The sequence below is a fragment of the Emydura macquarii genome, unplaced genomic scaffold (genome assembly GCF_026122565.2).
Source record: "Emydura macquarii macquarii isolate MOO-44397 ecotype Brisbane River unplaced genomic scaffold, CSIRO-AGI_Emac_v2 contig_2473, whole genome shotgun sequence".
Classification (NCBI taxonomy): domain Eukaryota; kingdom Metazoa; phylum Chordata; order Testudines; family Chelidae; genus Emydura; species Emydura macquarii.
The window spans coordinates 26,250,932-26,265,011 of NW_027132610.1; the positions used below are offsets into that span (position 1 = coordinate 26,250,932).

At 40.3% G+C, this 14,080-nt stretch overlaps 1 long non-coding RNA gene across 1 annotated transcript; it reads left to right on the forward strand.

The window, feature by feature from the left end:
* The first annotated feature begins 2,371 nt into the window (after positions 1–2,371).
* Positions 2,372–4,812, forward strand: LOC137162869 (uncharacterized). Its single transcript, XR_010922533.1, has 2 exons — positions 2,372–2,539; positions 3,410–4,812. It is a non-coding gene; the product is annotated as an uncharacterized lncRNA (long non-coding RNA).
* Positions 4,813–14,080: the final 9,268 nt, after the last annotated feature.

Here is a 14,080-nt window from a genome sequence, read left to right on the forward strand (position 1 = left end):
ATCCATCTTATCATCCATGCATCCAACCCATACTACTTTAACTTGCTGATAAGAATACTGTTAGAGACTTTATCAAGAGCTTTGCTAAAGTCAAGGTATATCACATCCACTGTTTTCCCCACATCCACAGAGCCAGTCACCTCACCATAGGAGGCAATCACGTTGGTGAGGCATGATTTTCCCTTGGTGAATCTATGATGACTGTTTCTGATCCCCTTCCACTTTTTTATTACTAAACTAGAACTATATAAAGTTAACACGGCTCACATGCAATGGATTAAAATTGGCTAACTGATAGGTCTCAAAATGTAATTGCAAATGAGGAATTATCACTGAGTGGATGTGTTTCCAGTGAGGCACAGCAGGGTTCAGTTCTTAAGCCTTACTCTGTTTAACAGTTTTGTTAATGACTTTGAAGAAAACATAAAATCATCACTGATAAAGTTTGCAGATGACCCAAAAATTGGGTGTATACTGAAAAAACAAAGAAAACAGATAACTGATTCAGAGCAATCTGTATCACTTGGTAAACTGGTTGCAAGCCAACAATATACATTTCAGTAGAGCTAAACATAAATGTATACATTTAGGGGAAAAATGTAGGCCATGCATACAGGATGAGGGACTATATCCTGGGAAGCAATGACTGAAAAAGATTTGTGGGTCTTAGTGGTGTGATATGGTGCAGGCAGGAGGCAGTAAAAGAGTGGTGGATGGGAGGTATGTGAGTCCCAGAATGCTCCGGGCCTTATTCCCTGCTGACTAACTAAGAGCCACTGGGGGCAATAAGGAGCAGCTGAGGCTGATTAAGGTTCAGCCAGGTGCTCCATAAAAGGGCTCCGCCCCAAACACAAGGGGCACAAACTGGAGGAAGTAGGAGTGCTGTGCTGTGCTGTGCTGTGCTGTGCTGTGCTGTGCCGTGCGGTGGACTGGACTGGACTGGACTGGACTGGACTGGACTGGACTGGAGAGCAGAGCAGAGCAGAGCAGAGCAGAGCAGAGCAGAGCTCTGCAGTCGAACAGTGAGGAGGAAGGTACCGGCTCAAGAGGCCAGAAAGACTGAAGGAGGGGGAGAATTAGCCCAGGGGAAGAGTGTGCCATCTGGAAAGCAGTACCAGCAGCACATAGCTGCTTCGCATAGGGCCCCTGGGCTGGGACCCAGAGGAGCGGGTGGGCCCGGGTCCCTACCCCCTCCCCTGGGAAGATGGGGTGACGGGCAACTTCCTGGCCCACTACAAGCAGGAAGGTGCGAGACCCACTGGAGGGAAGCCGGCCATCAGCCACAGTGGATAATCAGCTGAACATGAACTTCCACTATGATGCTATGGCCAAAACAGCTAATTGTGTCCTTAGGCTGCATAAACAAAGGAATCTTAAGTAGGAATTGAGAGGTTATTTTACCTCTGTATTTGGCATTGGTGTGATTGCTGCTGGAATACTGTGTTCATATCTGATGCTCAGAGGGATGTTGTTAAATTGAAGAGGGCTCAGAGAAGAGTCCTGAGAATGATTAAAGGATTAGAAAACATGCCTTATAGTGATAGACTGAAAGAGCTCAATCTATTTAGCTTTACAAAGAGAAGGTTAAGAGGTGACAATTACAATCTATAAATATCAACACAGGGAACAAGTATTTCAGCTTTTTAATTTATTAGAGAAGGTATGACATAATTCAAAGGCTAGAAATTTAAGCCAGACAAATCTCACTGGAAATAAAGTGTAATTTTTTGGCAGTGGGAGTAATTAATCATTGGGACAATTTCCCAAGGGTTATGGTGGATTCTCTATCAGTGACAATTTTGAAATCAAGATTGGATGTTTTTCTAAAAGATGTGATCTAGTAATTATTTTGGAGAAGTCTTATGTTCTGTGTTATACAGGAGGTCAGACTAGAATGGGTGATCACAGTAGTCCCTTGTGGTCTTTGTAGTCTATGAATTTATGGATCTGTGAGCAGGGTGAAATAGTGAAAACATTTAGTCATTTTCACTAGTGCTAGCTTTGGATATTTTTAACATATCACTAAAGTCAACCATGACAACAGAATCCTAATGGACATGGAAAGAGACCAATAGAAGGGATAAATAAAACACGTGCACTATATTTTAAATCAGTAAATAGATCAGTTATAAAAGCTTGGGTTTTAGGGAGGGAGGTTGTTTTTCTTTTTGCTGCTGTCATAATTTATTTTAATGTGTTTTTCTCTATGGTTTATATCAGTCAGGCTGTAATTTTACTCTATTGACAGTATTTTCAACCTACAACGTATTTAACAAAAACTGATTTGTTTAAGTCTGTTTAGAAATTATCAGTCTTTTAATTTCCTTCATTTCTCCTGTTTGAGTAGTTTGTTTGTTTTCAGGCAGGTGCTTATGTTGGCAAGGATTAATGAGATCTACTACAGTCAAGCAAGAAGCCCTAGGTGACCAGTTTACCCTTCCCCAGTAGAGTACCAGCTGGCAATTGCCCCCATTCTGTGATGGCTTGTCCTTCTTCTCACCTTGTCATAAAGCCAAGATTGTACACTGTAGGAGTACAGGTAAGCATCTGCCTCTGTAATCATTGCCAACAGCTCTCCATTATCAGCTGCCAGGGGTGCTTCAAAGAAATGTGCACAACTTCTTCCAGATGCAGATACCGAGTGTTTTTTGTCTGCAACAAAGCTTGCCTTGCTGGCTGGGAATCACAAATGTCAAATAATTTCCAAAGTTGCATCCCAGCTCACCATTAAATAAAAAGCATTTTGAGGTATCATTTTTACTGGCAGGCATTCCACGCTGACCTAAATACACACTCTTCATTTAAATAATAGAAATATTTCCTCTGATGAGATAATATCTTACAGTGCAAAATTAACTGTCAACTACATGGGCCACCCTTACAACCTGCCTCTTTTGCCTTTGACAAATCGATAAGGTTAGTGCACGCTCTGCACTGCCCCTTGTACTTAATCTACGATTTACCTAAAATATTGAAGCAATTATTTAGTTACCCAAGTTGCTCTGGGAGGCTATGGTTTGGCAAATAGACATGCTAGTGCAGTCCCCCCTCCCATGGCTTCCCATTGACTCTGCGAGGGTCTGTATTTGGGGACTCCTTTGCAGGCTGGAGACTTTTGGCAAGATTTTAAAGTCACATTGTAAGCAGCTACTGCTGTTTGAAAAATACCCAGTAGCTGCAATCAGATAGCTTCAGTTCTCCCTTGTGTTGCTCCTGCTAGCTTCATCCCTCTGATGACTCAGTACCTGATATTTCAAACCTTCCTTATGGGTATACTCACATAATTAAGATTTTCAGGGCCAGCTTCATAGATAGAACCTCTCAGCGGCAGGGTGGCTCTTCCAGGGAAAAGCTTAATAGTCAAATTAAAATAATAATCTAATTAACCCTTACTTTATTTTGTCTGCAGTGTTCCAGCCACTCCTGACAGGTAGAAGAGAGCCCTTTAGGAGGAAAGAGAACTGGAGAAAACACTGATTCAGTAAAAGGAGCTGTGTCTCTAACCATGGAAATCCTCCAACAGATAAAGAAACGTGTTACATAAACTTAAAGTTTCCTGTTCAACAACCTTATGGGTGGCTGGGAAAATGCCAAAAAAATCAATTTACCATGAGAATGTGTGTATTCATCAAAACTGAAATTTTCTGTGGGAAAAAGTAGATTTTGGCAGATTTTCTATTGGGAAAATTGAAACAAAAGCTTTTCAGTTCAGTTCATCATTAATCTGTCTGCCTGATCCATCTGAGCGCCTCTTGGGAGCTATAGTTCTGGGTCCCCATTCTCCCTTGTGGGTCCTGCTTCCCTGACAGATTAAATCTCCCATGATACAAGATGATCTTTTCCTGTGTCTGAGCCACTCTGGCGCTACCCTGATGTCCAAAGTGCGTGACCTGAATTTTTCAATTTGTCAATATTAATTTCAACATTTCCAAACTGGAACTGGCTGGAAGTTTTCATTTTTTGATTTCAACTTTCCCTATTCAATGTGAGCATAAACTCAAATGTAAAAACATTGGAATTTCCCAAGGGATGGAACTTCAATTTTTTTCTATTTGCTCTATCCACCACGCACTTAACTTGTGTTCTGATGTCAGCACTGTTGCTACTGTACCTACAGTCATGCTATATGGGGAGATTCATTTATTGTGTGTAGTGTGTTTCCTTATTGGCTGAGGGAAAAAAAATCCCTGTGACTTTTTTAACTCTGTTACTGTAAATAGAATGTGATTTGTGGGCTTGAGGATATGGTTAAGAGATATCCCCAAAGTTGTTATTTTCTTGTTTTCTTGCTTCTTATTTTGGAGAGAATGACTTACTTAACCAACTTTAATCTTTTAAACAACATTATTGGGTATAATTGTAAAAGCAGTTTTGTTTGTAGCACATTTAGAATGGTTATGTGTTGCTAGATGATGCAATACCTATTTGTATTTTCTGTTTTGTTAGATAGTGAAATTTGTCTTTTTGTTAAAGTCTTACTAAGTTCTCATATATGCCAGATAATGATCCTTTTTATTAAGAGTGTCCCCAAACCCTTATATCAGCTTGCGTTTATTTCCTGTAAAAAATTCACATGTATGGATTGGTAGCCAGGTGCAATGTCCCAGCTGGATATATTGATAGAAGGGTATATTACTCCCAACTAGACATCTCAGGTTTTTTCCCCAGGGGACAAAAGTGAAGTTTGGAAACAGCTGGTCTGTCTTTGTTACTTCTATATTCTCTAGATCAATTGTAAGAGTTCTCACCACCTTATTTTCTCAGAGCTCTTCATAAGCTTTAGGCAATTGGGGAAATAAAGCATCTATTGTACTGGCCTGCTTCAGATTCATCTTTTGCATAATAACCACATTAGGTACACATAGATAAAGAGGCAGGGATTCACTTTCTCTACTTTGTTTTGACCCCTGAAACAGAGTAAAGTGTGGGCAGTCTAGCAGAATTTTCTCTGCTTACCCAATAGGCAGTGGGAGGAAGATCAGCCAATATTACACACCAGCTATAGCAACTAATGTGTATCTCGGTGGTGACCTAGTCCCTTGCAAGAGCATACTGTTCATTCCTACTCAGTTTGTGTACTTCATAACATCCTCAATGGGTCAAATGGCATCCTTTGGTGTGCACATGTCACTCCCAGTGATGAAATTTGTCTCTAAAATGTTATCCCAAGGACTAGTAAATTATTCTTCTTTTAGCACCCTGAATAGAGTAGAGGATATACTATCTCATCTTATTAATTAAATCATAGAAGATTACAGTTGGAAGGGACCTCAACTGGTCATCTAATCCAATCCCCTGCTTAAATCAGGACAAACGCCAAATAAATCATCCCAGCCAGGGCTTTGTAAACCCACACCTTAAAAATCCCGAAGGATGGAGATTCCACCACCTCTCTAGGTGCTTCACCCTCCTAGTGAAAAAGATTTTCCTAATATTCAACCATGACCTCTCACACTGCAACTTGAGACCATTGCGATTAGTTCTATCATATACTACCACTGAGAACAGCCTAGCTCCCTCCTGCCTTGAACCCCTTTTAGATAGTTAAAGGCTTCTATCAAATCCTCCCTCATTCTTCCCTTCTGCAGACTAAACAAACCTAGTTCCCTCAGCCTCTCCACATAAATCACGTGCTCCAGCACCCTAATCATTTTTGTTGCCCTCTGCTTGACTCTCTCCAATTTGTCCACATCCTTCCTGTAGTGGGGGGCCCAAAACTGGACACAATACTCCAAATATGGTCTCATCAGTGCCTAACAGAGGGGAATAATCACTTCCCTAAATCTGCTAGCAATGCTTCTATTAATGCAGTCCAATATGCCATTAGCTTTCTTGACACACTGTTGACTCATATCTAGCTTCTTGTGCACTTTAACACTCAGGCTCTTTTCTGCAGAACTTCTGCCTAGCCAGTTTGTCCCCAGTCTGTGGCAGTGCATGGGATTCTTCTGTCCTAAGTGCAAGACTCTGCACTTGTCCTTGTTGAACCTCATCAGATTTTTTTTCACCCAATTCTCCAATTTGTCTAGGTCACTCTGTATCCTTTCCCTACCCTCCACCATATCTACCACTCCCCCCAGCTTAGTGTCATCTGCAAACTTGCCGAGAGTGCAATCCATCGCATCTCCAGATCATTAATGAAGATGTTGAACAAAACCGGCCCCAGCACTGACCCCTGGGGCACTCTGCTTGTTACTGGCTGCCAGCTGGACACCGAGCCGTTGATCACTACCTGTTGAGCCCGATGATCTAGCCAGCTTTCTATCCATCTTATAGTCCATTCATCCAACCCATACTTCTTTAACTTGCTGATAAGAATACTGTGATAGACCATATCAAAAGCTTTCTTAAAGTGAAGATACATCACTTCCCCTTCCACAGAACCAGTTATTTCATCACTGAGGGCATTCCGGTTGATCAGGCATGACTTGCCATTGGTGAATCCATGCTGACTGTTCCTAATCATCTTCCTTTCTTTCAAGTGACTCAAAATGGATTCCTTGAGGATCTGCTCCATGATTTTTCTGGGAACTGAGGTGATACTAACTGGTCTTTAGTTCCCTGGCTCCTCCTCCTTCCCTTTTTTGAAGTTGGCACTATATTTATCTTTTCCAATCATCCAGGGCCTCCCTCAGTCACCACGAGTTTTTAAAGACAATGGCCCAGTGGCTCTGCAATCACATCAGCCAACTCCCGCTGAACCCTCAGCTGCATTGCATCCAGCCCCATGGACTTGTGCATGTTCAGCCTTTCAAAATAGTCCTGAACCTGTTCTTTCAGCACTTAGGGCTTCTCAGTGCAGTAGTCTGGGATTGGGGCAAGAGGCACTAACTAATATCATGCAACAGACCATTCCGATATTTGTTATTCATACCCAGTTCTTGGCAGGCTGCTTAAAAGGAGACAAAGGAACATTATGGGACAGTGTAGCTAGGCATAATGGGGACTGCATTATATCAGCAGATGTGGAGAGTTTGGTCAGTTCCACTCCACAGGATAGATACCAGTGACTGGGGAGGAGGACAAATGTAAGTCAAAAGAGCGAAAGGCAGAAGGACCATGTTCAGACAAAGCTTGGTGAAATAAATTGACATGGAAGGGAGGCACTGAATTACCTGAGTGAGGCACCGAACTGCTTTTTTTTTTTTTTGGCTTCTGTACAAGTTTCAGATATCTGTTCCCTAATAATGGGAAATGAACAGGAGAGAGATCACTAATGCAAAAAACAATAGAAAATAGAAATGAAGTGGGAAATTTTGTGTTAGCAATTGCTGCCCTTCCATCACATGATTTAGAGGGCATATTTCTCTTGGTCTGTACCTCCCCTGGCCGTTTTTTTGTGGGGGGGACAGGAGAGAACTACAGGACTAAGAATAATCTGTTTGTTTTGTTCCCTTGGTCTCTGAAGTGCCACCCTTACCTATTTGCTTTCTTTCATTGTTCATTTACCATAGCACCCAAGGTCCCAATGAAACAGGGGCCCCTTTGTGCTAAGTGCTGTATAAACACATAGCAAGCAACAGCCCCTGTCCTGAAGAGCTTACCATCTAAACAGACCAGACAGACCAGACCACGGTGGGGGAAGAAAATGTGACGTATCTTAGCTCATCAATCAGTTAAAGAAAAAAACACATTAAAAAGTGTTTCTTTCTTAAAAGGTTCTCGCCATTGTTTGAATATGAATTATTAGTGGCCCCACTCTTTGGATGCATTCAGTATTAAAACTGGTCCCAGTTCCCATAGGTTGCCTCATTCTGGAAGATACTACCTGAAGGAAACTTGAATGTAGTCAGTAGCATGTGGGACACATAGGAGCTGGCCTATGTTATAAAATTCTCCCATGTCTTGCTATAGATTTTCAAATACAACCTCCTGCATGGTATCTTTTTCAGTGTTCTACTCTGGTTTTACATATATTTTCCCTTTGTGGCAAAGCTATAAAAATATTTATGGATTGTCAATTTGCATTTTGAAAAGGAAATAAACAGGTTTGCAATTGCTTTTTTACAGAATTTTTTTCATTACACCGATCATCCAAATAAGAATTTCTACCCTCCCCCAAACCCTTTCATTTCATTTTTCATAAGCAATTTTTAGTTGTTGATTGATATTAGGATTTTGTATCTCCTAATAACTATGTCTGCAAAAGGAAATTGTTACTAGTCTCAGGCCTGAGGGTTGTGAGTTTATATATAGATAGTGATATGCAAGCATTCTAATCACTGAAAATCAGAGCAAAGACACTGGGATCTGTCCCAAAAGAAATATGGAAATGTATTATGCAACAAGACCATGCATAGTCATTATCCCCTTCAAGAGACTATCAGAAGGAATTAGTGAGCATTTGGAGTGTTGTGGCTGCTGTTTACCATACCAAGCAGAGTTGTTCCACTTTTATCTTGTTCTCCTCCTTCTCATTGTGATTTAGTATTACCCTATTTTCTCTTGCCATAAGCTCAGGCCCCAGTCCTGCCACTTGTTATGCTTGAGAACACCAGTGACCTCAGTGGGGTTCGAGATAGACACAAGTGCCCACCCACAGTGGGGCAACTGTAGGATTAGGGCCTAGGCTTGTAAGCTCTTTGGGCTGAGGTTGGCTTTTTTTTTTTGGTTATATTTGCTTACAGTGCCAGGAACAACTTTTATATTTTGAAAAGGAAATAAATAGAAATAATTAGAAAGTATTGATCTGTGATGGGGGCCTCTAGTAATAAATAATAGAATAGAATAGAATAGAATAGAATTCTCTCTAGAGGGGTAGAAGGATTTGGTGAGGGGTAATGAGATACATGAGTTATGCCTATGTAGGAAGACCTTCCTCAGTAGTATACCTGGTAATAATAGAGGCTCTGTGCCCTTCCATCTACTCAGAATCAATTCCCCATGCAACCTCTTGGTCCAAAACCTCCTCTACTAGAAAAAACAGAGCAAATAAGACCTATTACTTTCCCCTGAGTACTGTGACAACAGATCTAAGATGGAAATGTTTGAGATTAAAAGTAACCTGTATACTGATATCAATGGAAGCAGTTTCAGTTCCCATAGTCTCCCTTATTCTGGAAGGGGATGAGGATAAGGATATAAGGATATTCCTTATATCTGGAAGGATGCTGCCATGAGGAAACATAAATGCACCCCAAAGCACCAGGCATGTAGGAATGGGACCATGTTATAAAACTCTTCCATGTCTTGATGTTAGTGATGCTTTAGAAATTATATTATAGAATAATAATGAATAACCCATCCATTCCTTCTCACCCTGCCCTGCCAATTTGACTCAGTATCTGCTACATGCAGACAGACTTCAAATGCTCTGGTTTTCACAGCTGGTTCTCTGACAGAAGCTGTTGTCAGGAACCCCCAGACAATAACCTCTACGGAACTGGTGGTTACTCATGGTTTAGGGTGTGACTCTCATGGTGTGGCTCTCCACCTCACCAGTTTTCTGGGAGAGCTACACTTTAAATCCTATCATAGGGATACTATCACCTTCTGTACCAATCATAGAGCTCATGGGTCTCCTCTCAGTGTGAGCTGGGCCCATTGCTCCTACCAGTTTGTGACTGGCTGCTGTGTGTGAAGTAGCTAGCACAATAAGGCATTGCAAAAGAGCTGATGTTGGCTATTCACCTTGCTTAGGCAGTTGTATTTGAAATCCCAAACACCACTTCTAGATGTACTTGTGATAGAATTTTCCATAGAGTACATTTCACATTCCCCTCCTGTCAGATGCAAATTTTAGCAGGCCAAACTCCTTTGCTCCCTAGTTGTACCTTCTTTTGAAATTGCAACTATTGTATTTGCTATTAAGCCTGCAAATATTTAAATTAGGGACATCAAAAACTTTGAATAAAATATAACCCTAATTTGCTAGCCTTTTTCCTTTTCATTAAAATTGTTAGTGTCACATTTGTTTCCAAAGCTTTCTTCTAAGCTGCTAATGGCCCCCTCTGCATCCACGTCCATCCACTTCCTGCAATCTCATCAAAGAACACTATGTTCTACTTTCTATTAAGCACCACAGTAGGTCACTTTGAAAAAGTTAAGAATATAGAAAATTTCTTTTTGTGTGAGAAGTTGAAAAGAATAATCTGTCAATCTTTGCTCTTCCTGAGTTACAAAAATAACTTCAAGGAAAAGGTGAAATTGAATTTGGCATTCTATAATTATTTCCATACTTCCTTGTCCTTGATAAGTGATTGAAAGGAGGATGGCACAAGGAATTGGTAATGGGATATAAAGTCTTCACCTTTAAGTTAGCAGTGCCAATCTACCAGAGTTTGGTAGTGAACGCGAATTGTTAATTACAACTGGCTATTTCATTTCCTGTTGACTCTCTGATTTCTAGTGAGCAAGTGTCCTCATCCATGGTACACATACATGCACAACAAATAGGCCCATGTTCCTCCTGTGTAATTGTGTACAAGCTCTTTCATAAATGTCCATACTATGTCAGACCAACGTTCCAAGGCAGTGGCCAATTCTGAATTTTTCAGAGGAAATGAAGAGAACTGGGAAAATTCAAGTGATCCATCCCTTGTCATCGAGTCCCAGATTCTGGCAGTTGGAGGTTTAGAGACCTCAGGTGCATTGGGTTCCATTCTGAACACCTTGGCTAATAGCGATTGATGGACCTATTCTCCATGAACTTACCTAATTATATTTTGAACCCAGTTATGCTTTTGATCTTCACAACATCCCATGGCATCAAGTTCCACGGTTTGACTGTGTGTTGTGTGACAAAGTACTTCCTTTTGTTTGTTTTAAACCTGCTGCCTATTCATTTCATAGGGTGACCCATAGTTCTTGTACAGTAGAACCTCGGAGTTACAAACACCTCGGGAATGGAGGTTGTTCTTAACTCTGAAATGTTCATAACTGAAAAAAAGGGTATGACTGTTCTTTCAAAAGTTTATAACTGAATATTGACTTAATATAGCTTTGAAACTTTACTATGCAGAAGAAAAATGCTGCTTTCCCTTTACGGTGCTGTATTTGCCTTGTCTATTTCTTTATTTCTTTCTTTCTTTTTTTTTTTTTTTTTTTTGTCTATACTGTTGCCTGATTGCATACATTCAGTTCCAAATGAGGAGTTAAGTTGATTGGTCAGGTCGTAATTCTGGTGTTCGTAACTCTGAGGTTCTATTGTAATATGTGAAGTAGTAAAAAATGCTTCCCTATTTATTTTCTCCACACCATTCATAATTTTATAGACCTCTATCATATCCCCTTCTTAGGTGGAATGAATGGATTATAAAATGGATAGAAATCTGGCTAGATCATCAGGCTCTACAGGTAGTGATCAATGGCTTGATGTCTAGTTGGCAGCCAGTAACAAGCGACGTACCCCAGGAGTCGGTGCTGGGGACGGTTTTGTTCAACATCTTTCATTAAGAGGGTGGTGAAGCACTGGAGTGGGTTACGTAGGGAGATGATGGAATCTCCATCCTCAGAGGTTTTTGAGTGTGGCTTGACAAAGCCCTGGCTGGAATGGTTTGTTTGGGGTTGTTCCTGCTGTGAGCAGAGGGTTGGACTAGATGACCTCTTGAGTTCCCTTCCAACCCTACTCTTCTATGATCTCTTTTCTGAGATGTACAGTCCCAGTTTTTGAAATCTCTCTTCAAATGGAAGCTGTTTCACACTCCCACTCATTTTTGTTGCCTTTCTCTATACTCTTTCCAATTCTTTTTTTTTTGAGATGGGGCAATCAGAACTACACATAGTATTCAAAGTGTGGGTATGAATTTATATAGTGGCAGTCTGATATTTTCTGTTTTATTTTCTGTTCCTTTCCTCATGATTCCGAATATTTTTATTAACTTATGTGACTGCTGCTGCACATTAAGTGGATATTTTCAGAGAATTATCCACTAAGGTTCCAAGATCTTTTTCTTAATTGCTAACAAATAATTTAGATACCATCATTTTGTGTGTAGAGTTGGGATTATTTTTTCCAATGTGCATTTCTTTGCAATTATCAACATTGAATTTCATCTACCACTTTGATGCCCAGTCACTCTGTTTAGTGAGATCCCTCTGTAACTCTTTTTATCGTCTTTGGATTTTAGTATATTGAGTAATTTTGTATCATCTGGAAATTTTGCCACCTCACTGTTTATCCTTTTTTCTCCAATAACTTACAAATATTTTGAACAACAGATTCTAAAACACATTCCTGGGGAATGCTGGTATTTACCTTTCTCTCCATTGTGAAGCTGACTATATTTTAACCAGTTACTGATCCATTAAAGATCTTGACTCTTATCCTATAACATTTTAGTTTGCTTATGAGACTTTGGTGAGGGAATCTGTCAAGTACACTATATCCATTAGATTACTCTTGTCTATATGCTTGTTGACATCCTCAAGGAATTTTATAAGATTGGTGAGGCATGATTTCCCTTTACAAAAGCCGTATTGACTCTTTCCCAACATATCCTATTTATCTATGTGTCTGATCATTCTGTCCTTTACTATAGTTTCGACCAATTTGCCTGGTACTGAAGTTAGGCTTACTGGCCTGTAATTGCCAGGATCACCTCTGGAGCTTTTTTAAAAAAATTAGCATCCCATTAGCTATCATCCAGTCATCTGGTACAGAGGTTGATTTAAGTGATAGGTTACATAAGTAGTGGTAGTAGTTCACTCCAAATTTGAGGAGATTCCCCCATTATTTTGTTTTTATGTAGTTTGCTATGTTGAGGCTGGTTTGCTGCATGATGTTATATACAGTTCTGCTGTGGTAAGGTTGGTTTACTAGGTGTTCTTATGTATAGTTCCTTTCTTTTGTATAACTGAAGGATCTGCTCATACAAATCCTTAACTATTTAAGCCGACCTTGTAACATTGGGCAAACTGTTCATAACAAAGTGTTTATTCAAAGAACTTCGCTTACTTTTCTGTTTGCACAGCTTCCATAGAGAGGATTTACAAAATTATTGGTTATTCAAAACTAAGCATATGCTTTGCTATGGATTGTTTGCTAAATGATTCAGTCTGTATGACTGGTTTCCTAAGTTATATAGTATTGTTTCTCTTCCTTTATTGGACAAACTACCTAAACATGCACAGTGCCGTTGGGGCTGAGAAGGCAGGTGGGAGAAGAGAGCACATTAGTAAGAAGTCTAAGGAATTGTAAGTGATTTTAAATGTTTTGGACATTAAATAGTATTACATCTGAGTAGGCATATGCATCCCAGACTGTAAAATATTTAGGTTTCTTCCTGACTGAGGGAGAGAAAGACAGACAACGGTCAGATTTATTTATTTTTAAATCCAGTTTCTCTTGAAATTGCATTTGCGTAAAAATGCGTAGTATTATTTGTGAATACATCAGCCAGATCCTTGACTGGCTCATTTAATTGCCTGTGTGTCAGGCCTCCAGCCAGGGAGTCATATACAGCTACACACACACTATTTCATATGTCTGGCAACAGCATGGATTAAAATTTACCAGTTTCCATTAATCATGCTATAATTCTCAAACTGTTCACCACAGTCATTAATCAGGTGTACATGTGCAATGCACTTTGCAAAGGGTGCATTCAATGTACCTTCCTCTGTCTAATCAGATTAACTCTGATAATGCCAGATCTTTATCATTTCTTTCTCTGTAGTCACTGTCAGCCTCTCCTTTCAATAAATATGTGCAGACCTATAGCCAGAAACTCCGTAGGTCAAAGAGCTCTTTACTCTCTCTCTTGATGAACAGGGAAAAGCACTGCCACAGAGAGCTTCATATAAATAGGTTTCTTCTCGTGACACTTGGTGGTGGTGGGGTACTCACCATAACTATAAATGAACTTGGATTTTCAGGCATAGTAGGTTTATTGGATAAAGAGCTCATACCTTGTGGCACAGTGCTCATTTCCAAGTAGCCAGAAGTCTGCTCAAGGAGCCTGAGTGCTCTTGGATGCCCTCTTGTAGACTTTGAGAGACTCAGACTTTGTGATGAGAGATAGCGCAGAGTGCAGCAGAGCTGAGTGAGGCTTCTCAGTACCTTAGTAAAGTGAAATCACCAAGCTTGATCAGTCGGTGGTACCTCCAGGCTCCCTTGGGAGCAGAGACAGAGCTGCATGGA